The sequence below is a fragment of the Formica exsecta genome, unplaced genomic scaffold, assembly GCF_003651465.1.
Source record: "Formica exsecta isolate Colony F162 unplaced genomic scaffold, ASM365146v1 scaffold423, whole genome shotgun sequence".
NCBI lineage: Eukaryota > Metazoa > Arthropoda > Insecta > Hymenoptera > Formicidae > Formica > Formica exsecta.
The window spans coordinates 811,134-821,635 of record NW_021851472.1 but is presented as its reverse complement, the minus strand read 5'-3'; positions in this window follow the sequence as shown (position 1 = coordinate 821,635).

Sequence of the window (10,502 nt, the reverse complement as noted above, 5' to 3'; positions counted from 1 at the left end):
GATTTTTTCAAAATTAATATTTATTTGATATTATTTTTATTGTTAGCATTTCCATTACTTGCTTTTACTTGTAAACAATATTTATCTTCACTAAAATTTAATTTCTCAATAATTTTATTAATATTTTAAGTAAAAATAAAGACTTTTGGAGCAACGGTTGTGCGGAGTTTACTTGATAGAATTGTCGCACTACCAACGAAATTTATTATATTTAAGCATAATATGACAGTTACAGGATTATCTACATGCTTTACATGTTTATTTGCAAACAATATTTAGTATTGGCAACTTAATTTCTCGATAATTTTATTAATATTTACTTTAATCAGATTTGGAGCTACGGTCGCGCGGAGTTCACTTGATGAAACTGACGGAATTGTCGGACCATCGACGCGATATACAGTATTTACGCACAATACGACAATCGCCCGATACTTTTCTCGATACTTCCGATACTACACGCTCACTTGTAGGTAATATTTATTCTCGCCAATGTTATTAAAACGTTTAATAAAACTTGGAGTTATGATTGCGTCGAGGCCGACGGAATAATCGCATCATGGACGCGATATATCGTATTTGCGCATAATATAACAGCCGTCCGATATTTTCCTCGATATTCCCGGATTCTACGCGCTTCTCTTACAATCGATATTTATTCTCAATAACTTACCAATCGTTAAACGATGCTCGATCGATGATGAATCGATCTTCACCACCGTCCTGTCGTAACGCGCCCGCCAGAAAATATCTCAATATCTCAATATCCGGTTCCGTTAGAGATCCGATTCCGTAATTCCGAGTTTAAAATATGTGAAACAAATATGGTTGCCATGACGTCATTTGCGCGCTAATTTTTAAACGTAACGTTAGCACTGTATCGTAATATAAAGCGCGAATATAAAAATAATGCGTTTTATATTTGATATGTATTTACGTTAATATCATGTTCATTTTTTATATACATATGCATTGATATGACGCGTTTATATTCAGTGTACAAATATATATTAGTGTCTTAGAAATGCGCTTCGCGACAGCCATATTTGAATTTTAGTACTCGGAATCTCGGAATCGAACCGTAGCGTTTTAAGGGAATCGGAAGTCCAGTTTATATCGTTTCCGCTTTCGTCTACGATGCATGTCGCGCGCGATCGACATCGGGACGATCGTAACGCGGATATAATCGCGAAATATAATCGAATATCGGGAGTGTCGAAGTAACAAAAGCAATCGATCGCAGTGATCGTTAAATTATTATATATTACGTGTGCGAGTGCGTGTGATATTAACGGTCAAAAATCGCTTGTCTCGTCGCATCGATTTTCCTGAAAATAATGATCGTTTGCAAATAAATCGTATCGGGAGTGCCGAGAAAACTATCAGACGAACGTCTATTATACATAAATACGAGTATTTCGCGTCGATGGGGCGAATATACGACGATTCCGCGAAGTGAAAATCTGCGCCATCCGAGCACGAAACGTTGTTGAACAGTGAAAATATTTGTGAAAAATTAATTCAGCATCGCCTAAAAATAAATACATAAAGATAAAAGTGCCTCGAGACAATTTTCGGGCTATCATCGCATTATTCAAAAGTACTGTATATCTCGTCGATAATATGTACTTGTATGGAGTGAAATTGCAGCGACTCCAGCCTTAAAGAACGTTTAAACATCTCGCGATATCGATAATCTAAGTTTGCGCGCGAGAATCGAAAGACACGTATCAATCGATCATGCGAAGTGACAGCTAGTTGAGCGCGTGGCCGCGAGAGCGCGCCGCAGTTTGTTACAAGATGGCGGGTGAGTGAGTGCCTGTGGACGGGACGAGGCTGCTCCGAAAACACGAGGGATTTTCCGCTAACCCGTGGTGTTTGTGGGTTTCAGATATATCCTACATCCAGACAGAGGATCTAGAGGATCCGGACGAGGGTGAGTACCATGTTAGCGCGGACGCGCCATTACTTTACGAAGGTATCGTCGTCGCACGCCCGCGCGACGACGATATCTCAGTCTCGCTTGGCACACGGCATCCGTTCCTCGCTCGACGTACCCCGCTCTCGGAGTTGCCCGGAAGTGTTCCGGAGTCACGTGCGCGCGTGTGGGCGCGCGTGATCGCGACGTTGCGTGGCAGAACGGGTATAAGTCGGGCGTCTCGAAGCGCGCGATCTCACGCCACGGGCTTTCGAGGTTAGGTCGATACGTCGCGGCGCGCGCGCGACCGGTCGCGACGCGAGAGAGACGAGTGGCGAGGATATTTCGACGCTTGGCGAGGAGCATCGCTCCGGCAGGATGGCTAACTCCGACACGCGTGCCGTCGAGATGTGCGTGACGCGTCGTTCTACGTCGAGATCACGGGGCGGTTCTCGCCGGGCGCGAGGGGGCGCTGACGGAACGCCACGCCGCACGCGGTGTTTATCTCGGTCGCGGCGCGAGAGAGAGAGAGAGAGAGAAAAGAAAGTAAGACGAGCCGTGGCGGCCGGTGACGAGAGGGAAATATGCGTTTCGTCGCGTTGCGGTGGCGAGGAACGTTATTCGAAACAAGATCGTGCCGAGCATTCTTCGAATAACGGCGCGACGCTCGCGGGTGAGCAACCATCTGCGATTAGCGTCGCGAATCTTGGCGTTATCAGTGGCGCCAGATCGATAATGATCATGAGAGATTTTGCATGGCGCCAATTATACACTCGACGTTTATTAGATGTTGATTAAAAATATTCCGATTCGAGGAAATTGATACGTTTGAATGACACATAAGACGTCGCCCCGTCATTCCGAATTTGAATCTAGCTTTTAAAAATTAGTTTTAAAATATATAATAATAGTCTTATAATTTCAAAGAATTGAATATTTAATACTATAATTATATCAGATGTATCTTATATCGATTGTCATGTTTTGTATTTAAGAATAATTTTTAAAATGTAAATTTAGCAAAATTATAACTAATTATAGGTATTTTAATTTTTGTTAAAAATATAATGGAGGAATTCAAATTTATAGATAAATATTTTGAATAACGCCAGTAATTGCGACCGGCAGTTGCAACGATGCAACAGACGTTTTATAATTGTCAGGCGCAGTTAGACGGGATTATAATTAAACGGTTAAATGACACGATTATATTCTCGAGTATCGTTGATAATTGCGAGCGACAGTTGCGACGATGTCGTAGATTATAGATAAAAACGGGAACCGAGTATAATTGATATACGAGACACGTATGGATGCCATTATAACTGAAAACGCGTAATAATCGTCCACTGACGTCTAAAATACAGTGTATTTGAAACGTAGAAGGTCCAAGTGACGAAGAGTGGCGGCATCTCGAAAGATTAAAGAAAACAGCGAGGTTCCTTCTCCTCTATCGAGGTTACTGATCTCGGGTTCCTCTTCTATCGTCTATTTGCGAGTGCCATCTGTCGTAAGTAGGGACGTACCAGGTCGACGATTTTCCCGGAGAACGCGTGTGTCCCGAGAATCACGTCGAACCCGAGACACGAAAACACCCAAAACGCCCGAGATCGGATTTCGCTTCTTGCGGACAACGCGAATAATTCGTCCCACGATTATACGTAATGTAACGAACGACAATGACTCCAGTTCGTTCCATCGTACTTATCTCGGGTCCTCCTTCTCTGTTCGTCGTCGACCGAGCTGGTCCTCTCTAGCTGCCTTTATCTTACATTCCAGAGACCGTTTATCAGCTTCGCCCCGCTTATATTTCTAAGCGTGTCTAGATAGAGAGAAGTATATATTCGGATCAGTAACCTTTTCCCCGATGCCCGAGCATGCCCAGATCTAGAGATCGGGAGGATGTTGTTTCGTGGAACAGGCATCACTTTGCGAGTCAATCGTGAATTATTTAATGCATGACTACTTGATTTTATTTCTGTACTCATACAATATAATATGATTATATAAATGAGCATATCGCATATTACCAAATGCTCATATTTAAAATAACATATTTTATACGTAGAATAACAGTTGAAATTTTAAATTCTGATCGATAGCTGAAAGCTCTCCAAATAAATGACGAAAAGAAAATTTTATTTAAAACAGAAAAACAGAATTATTATTAATAAGATTTCTTAATTAGTCATCGTCGATTTTGCCTCTGATTATTATATCATTTAAATCGCCGCAATATTTCAGTTTGAACGAAAATTTATGGGATTTTTCGATGGTGCTATGCGGCAATGACTATGGCAGCCATGGTAACTGCCGGTAATCGATCGCGATTATGCAAATTATTTGGTAACTGGCCGTGACAGCTACTACATTAGACGTTTCTCGGGCATCGATGACTTTTGTTTTTCATTCTTTTAACGAAATTGTCGCGATTACTTACGGCCTTTTTTAACGTTCGCGTTTATCTCTCGTTTGTTCTGATAAAATTTTTAAAAGCGACATAAAAATGAAGTAAATTTAGTTATCTCTAAAGATTTAATCATTTCTACTTCTGTAGATAATTCTTTACGGATCAATAATTTATTGAATTTTACTTATAGGTAGATATTTTCTTAAAAAAATAATAAGAAATAATATGTAATATTTTTACATTTACAAATAATTATAAAAATATTTTTACATTTACAAATAATTGTAAAAATATTTTTACGTTTACAAATAATTGTAAAAAATATGTCAACCGTAAATTAGATAGCAAATCGTGAATCGATATAAATCAATTGCGATCTTAAAATGACGACATATCATTACAATGCAAAATCTTGCATTATTTCGTTCGTTTCTACATGATTTTAATTTGCGAAATATTCCTTAATATGATTCATGAAGTTTTTATATAAGCTCCTCTTTCAAACGTCTCGTCGGATGGGATATCTTTTTCTTTCCACCGCGTAACGTCGACTTTATCCGACCGGACATGAGGATGGATAAGAGGGGCGACAGACACGGCGAAGGGGGAAGAGGGGGAGGGGAGGGGAGGGGAAAGTATATGGGGTATAGAACGAGTATAGGCGGATGTATAAAGAAACTTTAATTTCTTGGCATTGCGTGAAGTTCCTTGCCCTTTCAGCCTTTTCGGTTCGGTGGTCTGTTTTTGATAGGAAGACTACGACGTCGTCTAGACGCAGAGCGAGAGGGGGGTTACCTCGGCTTTTATAATCGCAACACAAAACGCACCCCTTGACGTGCTCGAACGCAAAAATACCAGTTTTCTTCCCTCTTTCTTTTCCTACTGTCTCTCTCTCTCTCTCTCTCTTTTTTCCCGCGCGCGCGCGCGTGTATGTCAGCCTTTTACTATTCTTTCGTTGTCGGCCATCGCCCTTCCTGTACCCGCGTATGGGCGCGTTACATTAAAATGATTTATTCACCTTATTAAATTCGCATTCGAGACTAGCTAAATATGCGGAGTAGACATCCCGCCGTATCGCAAAACCGGACTCTTGCCACCCTTTCGAGACGACGAACTTCGCGACGCGTTTGTATACTTTTTTCTTCTCTCGCTTTTTATTTATCTTGGAATCTCGCGGTGGATCGTTATCGTGGTCGACACCTGTTTTAATCCCCTCAGAAACTTATTTTTAATATAAATGAAACAGCAAGTTTATCGTTATATTTGTTTAAAATCCGTTCGTATGTCAGTTAAAGCTAAGTGAAACCTGCGATTTAACTAAATTTCTCTTTCCAAAAAAGCTATATAACTGAGGAAAATTAATAACAGTAGCCAAATATTTTAATCAATATTTTTATGTACAAAAGCAGTTCTTTATTAAGTTTATAATAAATCTTATTCTCTGCTTTACAAAAAATAATGCTGGACAACTAGAAAAATAGAAACATTTGTAAATTTTGCATTTTATTACGCAATACGCAATTAAACATTTTTTTTTTTTTTCATAAAGTAAATGTAAGTGTCCCGCCACCGAACAAGTTAAATACGAATAATTTCGAATTAAATAAAAACTAGGGTATGTCAATATGGTCGATTTGGTCCATCATCAGCGTCACGATCGAATCGAGCCGAGCCAAGAGGTGGCGCCGCCTCTCGTCGAAACGGACGATCGAACGGCGGCCGATTATTACATGACATTCCTCGAATACCATTCCAATCTCTCCTTCATCTCCTCCCGCGGTCCAACCAGAGTCTTCCACCCTCTCCTCCTCTCCGTTCCTCTTCCCCGGCTTACTCTCCCCTTCTTTCTCTCGGTTTCACCCTTTTTACGTCTTCTCGTCGTAGAGGACGCGCGAGCCTTCTAACAGGCACAAGTGGCTTCGACGTCGAAGTAGACGATACAAACGATAAACACTTCTTTCTTTCAGGAATCCTATATTAATCCTTAAGAACTCATTCAATATGTTTCAATATGAATAATTTTTTTTTGTTTAATATTATTTTATACGTAAAAAATATAATAGATGTTAGAATGAGAGAGAGAGCTTTTGTCACATGTATAATCTTATATTAAATCCATAAATTTTAGCGACGATTTTTATTATTATGTTTATCTAGAAAAAAAGGCATTTACTGTAGCTAATATATATTTGTGTATTTTTTTGCATATACGAATATTCGATTTTAAATATCTAAATTCATATAATCATAATAAAAAACGTGTAGAAATTAAAAAATAAAACCTAGTATTTTTTTACATCGTTAAAACGTTAATATGGCTCAAAGTAATAGAAGAGAAGGAACGTTATATATATTTCTTTCTCAAAATTTTTTATCCTAAAATGTTCACGAGACTAATTTGAAGAATATTTAATATATCTTAATCTTTGATTTATGTGTGTCCGCGTTTTGCGACGAAGCGAAATTGAGCATCGACCGCGCCCTTGCGAGAGAGAAGCTTGCGATACAAGAGATATTTTGGAAAAGATATAAAAAGTGAATTAAATACGCACTTTGCCACATTAATCTATTTTCGGGAAATTAGACGTTATATTTTTATTTTTCATTGCCACATTTATTGCTAAATTTGATTATCCGATAACGAATTAGAATTTCCCGAAATATAGTTTTCCCTTATATTCATCGTTAATATGAAACGAAAATCAGATAGACTTCGCGTTAATCGGTCGTAATTTGCTTTAACGCATGGAATATGGAAATACCTGGTATAGACTAAATCCCGATAATTGATTTAAAACTATTCGTTCGTTATCGAATTAATTATACCGATGTATTTCGATTCCATATTTCGCTCTATACGATCCGTGCTTCGTCTAGTTCGGTTTTTCGCACAATATTGGCGGCAGTTTCCCGAATTCGTTCTCTCGAGAGCAGCCCCGGGGGCCGACGACGAGCACTGTGAGAAATATCGATTCGCGGCCGTCTTCCATTCTGTCTGTAATAGCGCGACGCGAACCTCCCGAAGAAGGACGCTGCCCGACACCCTGTTGCGAAGGGGGAGAGGGACGAAGGGAAAGGATAGAGGCCGTCGGTAGTGAAGATAGTACGATTTCTCGTAAAACCACGAGAGCGAACCCATTCATAAAGACGAAACCGTGACTAACGAGCAAGGAGAGAAACAGCTTCGGTTCTCATCCATCCCTTTCTGCCTACCATCTCCGCTCTTTTCTTTCCGTGTTTTCGCTCTTCTTTCTCGGTAGAGTTATTTTGCCATTATTTTATACGCCAGTCATTCGAACGCGTGATATGTACTTTTTTCTATCTGTCAGTTGTATCGTTTTTACTTTTGCGTAAATGTGAATAATAAAAAAAATTATAGAATTTTGTAGACAAATCGTAGGAATTTGTATCGAAAATCAATTTTTTTAGTTTTAGATGAATTTTAATAGAATTTAATTTTGATAGTAATCGGTGAAGTTAGATTTCGATGATATAAATACGTGAAAATAATTTTTACATTTTTTAATAATTTTTATTAAAATTTTTATTAAATTTTTTATATGTTTATTATACGCGATAGAAATGCAACGTTTGATGTAAAATATGATTCTTGAAAGAAAAATGAAATTAAACATATGTTTTTATTTCATAATTATACTAACAGAAATTAAATTAACACGAAAAGTAAATTAAATGATGCTCATTTGGATTCTCGATAAGAAAATATTCGGTGCAATATTAATCCTTTAAATGAAGAAACTAGGAAAGCAATTCTAAAATAATCTATTTACGAAATGAATTTAAAATATGCTTTCTACATTTTTGCCATTTGTTCGCGAACGGTTGGAGGCGCATCGGGGCGTATCTACAGATAACATTTTGCTTCTTCTCGGATGCGAAGTATCCTGTTCTACTCCCTTCGAACGGTTCCTCGTAAGAGAGACCACGAGCAAGAAATGATCACAATCCGCGATCGGACGTACGAGAGCGATGACAAGTAGCAACGAGCAGGGTCCTTTCTGGTAGAACGCTTCCGCGTTCTGTCACGTTAACCGATCTCCGGGAAGAATGCGACATCGCCGATGACAGTGCATCTCTCCTTCTGTCTGTTTCTAGAAGCGCCCGTTTAGGAATCATACCGATGTCATTGTCTCGAACCGCTTGCGATACCGTATAATCGCACACTTTACCGTGAAATTTTCTAGCACGAAAAGGTCATAATTCTCTCTCTTCCTTTCTTTCTTTCTTCTTTCTTTCTCGTGTTTCATCTATCTGTTACATTTTAGATAATCGGAAAATAAACTTAACACAAGAGAGAGATCGGGAAAAATAATCGCAATTCGAATAAATAGATGAATAAAAATGATAAATATTTTCTCAATTTTCTAAACAAAAAGATTTTATTGTTGAAAGTTTTTGCATATATATTGTCACGCATTTATCTTGATTTTATGCAATGTCATAGACATTTTAAAGCCGTTGAACATTACAAATATTGATATCGATCATTCTTCCAAAAAAATTACAAAAAAAAAGTAAATTTATTTTATATTATATATATATTTAAAATAAATATACTTATGAAATTATTGATTAATTTAAAAATAAATTAAAAATATATAGATACACTATATAATTTGCATTCTCCGCAAAGTGCATCGACTTTGCTTCGGGAAACAGAGGGGTAGAAGCGACTTTACCAGAGAAATTTCACGTTGTCGGCGTCTCCAAGTGACATTTTCATCGGTCATTATAAATTCATAGAATTCGAGATTTCGCGTAGATCTTTGCGGAGTACATCGAAACCGCATATTACGTATACGATGTACTTTACCTGATCGACGGGAGTAGGATAGGTAAGCTTCGAAGGGGAAAGTTTTGATTGGGTTACGAGGACCGCTGACAGAGGGATCGATGGATATTCCGGAAACGGAAAAGCTCGATGTAAACGTACCCTCCGCATTCTCCGACCCTACCGTCCCGTTGATCTTTCTTTCTCTCTTTCTTTTTTTTTCTTTCCCTCTTCCGTACGGCCTTCACGCAACATTCGATGGAAAACCACTGCCGCTACGGTGGTCTTCTCCTCTCTTTTTCGGCCGGAGAAAGGAAAAAGAGAGAAAAAAAACAATTTCGCTAATTTTCCATCGCGTACAAGGGCACTGGGACAACCGCTCTGTGAAATCGACGTGCTTCCCCACCTTCGGGCATTCAGTCGCTCATTCGCGCTTCAAAGCGGACGCCGGATCAAAGGTGCGCCTCGACGTTTAAACGTTTACGGACTAAAACCGTCGAGCCGCGTAAACCCTCCCATGGAGTAACGGCATTCCCTCGTGGATAATTTACGATCTGCGACTTTTCTTTTTCTGGTTGACACAGATGCAATCGAACGTATCCTGTAAATTTGAGAATATTTGATAACTTATAATTTTTGTTTCACAAAATGACGGATGAGTTAAATGATATTATTTGTCACAATTATTATGTAACATTAATTATTTTTTTTTAACTTTTATTGTGATTTGATTGCAACAATATATCCACGATATTTTCAAAAAAGTCAACACAGAGACAGCTTCGAGTTATGTAGCTATCGATAAACTTGTGTTCGAGGAGCGTGTGTGTGAAGCTAGCATATCATTTCGTGGAAGATCATAAATCATTAAGAGTTCTGGCTTTATTTTCAATAGTTCTAGAGTTCTTGATAGTTTAAACAAATAGTTCTGGCGATTAAACCAAAGAAAATGCCTTAGGACAAACTGATATGCCAACTTCACGCAGCATATCACTTTGTCCTACGACGTTTTCCTTATCAATAATTGTTCAAATTTAAAAGATCTATAGTTCTATATGAGTTCTAAGAAGAGTTCTGCCTTCTAAAAGTAAAAAATATCCATTAAAATGAAATAAAACAATTTTTTACCCGTAAAACTCGTATTTTCGAGACTAGAGGTGATATGCTGGCCGAATTTCGAGAGTTCTGATTATTATAAAATAGTTCTCGTGTAGTTCTGGGCATGTACATTGCTTTTCCAAAGAGTTCTGATGAAAGAAATAATTAGAAAATTTTTTAAACAATCATTTTACCCGAAAAACTCGTATTTTCGAGTATAGAGGTGATATGCTGGCCGTATTTCAAGAGTTCTGATTATTATAAAATAGTTCTCGTATAGTTCT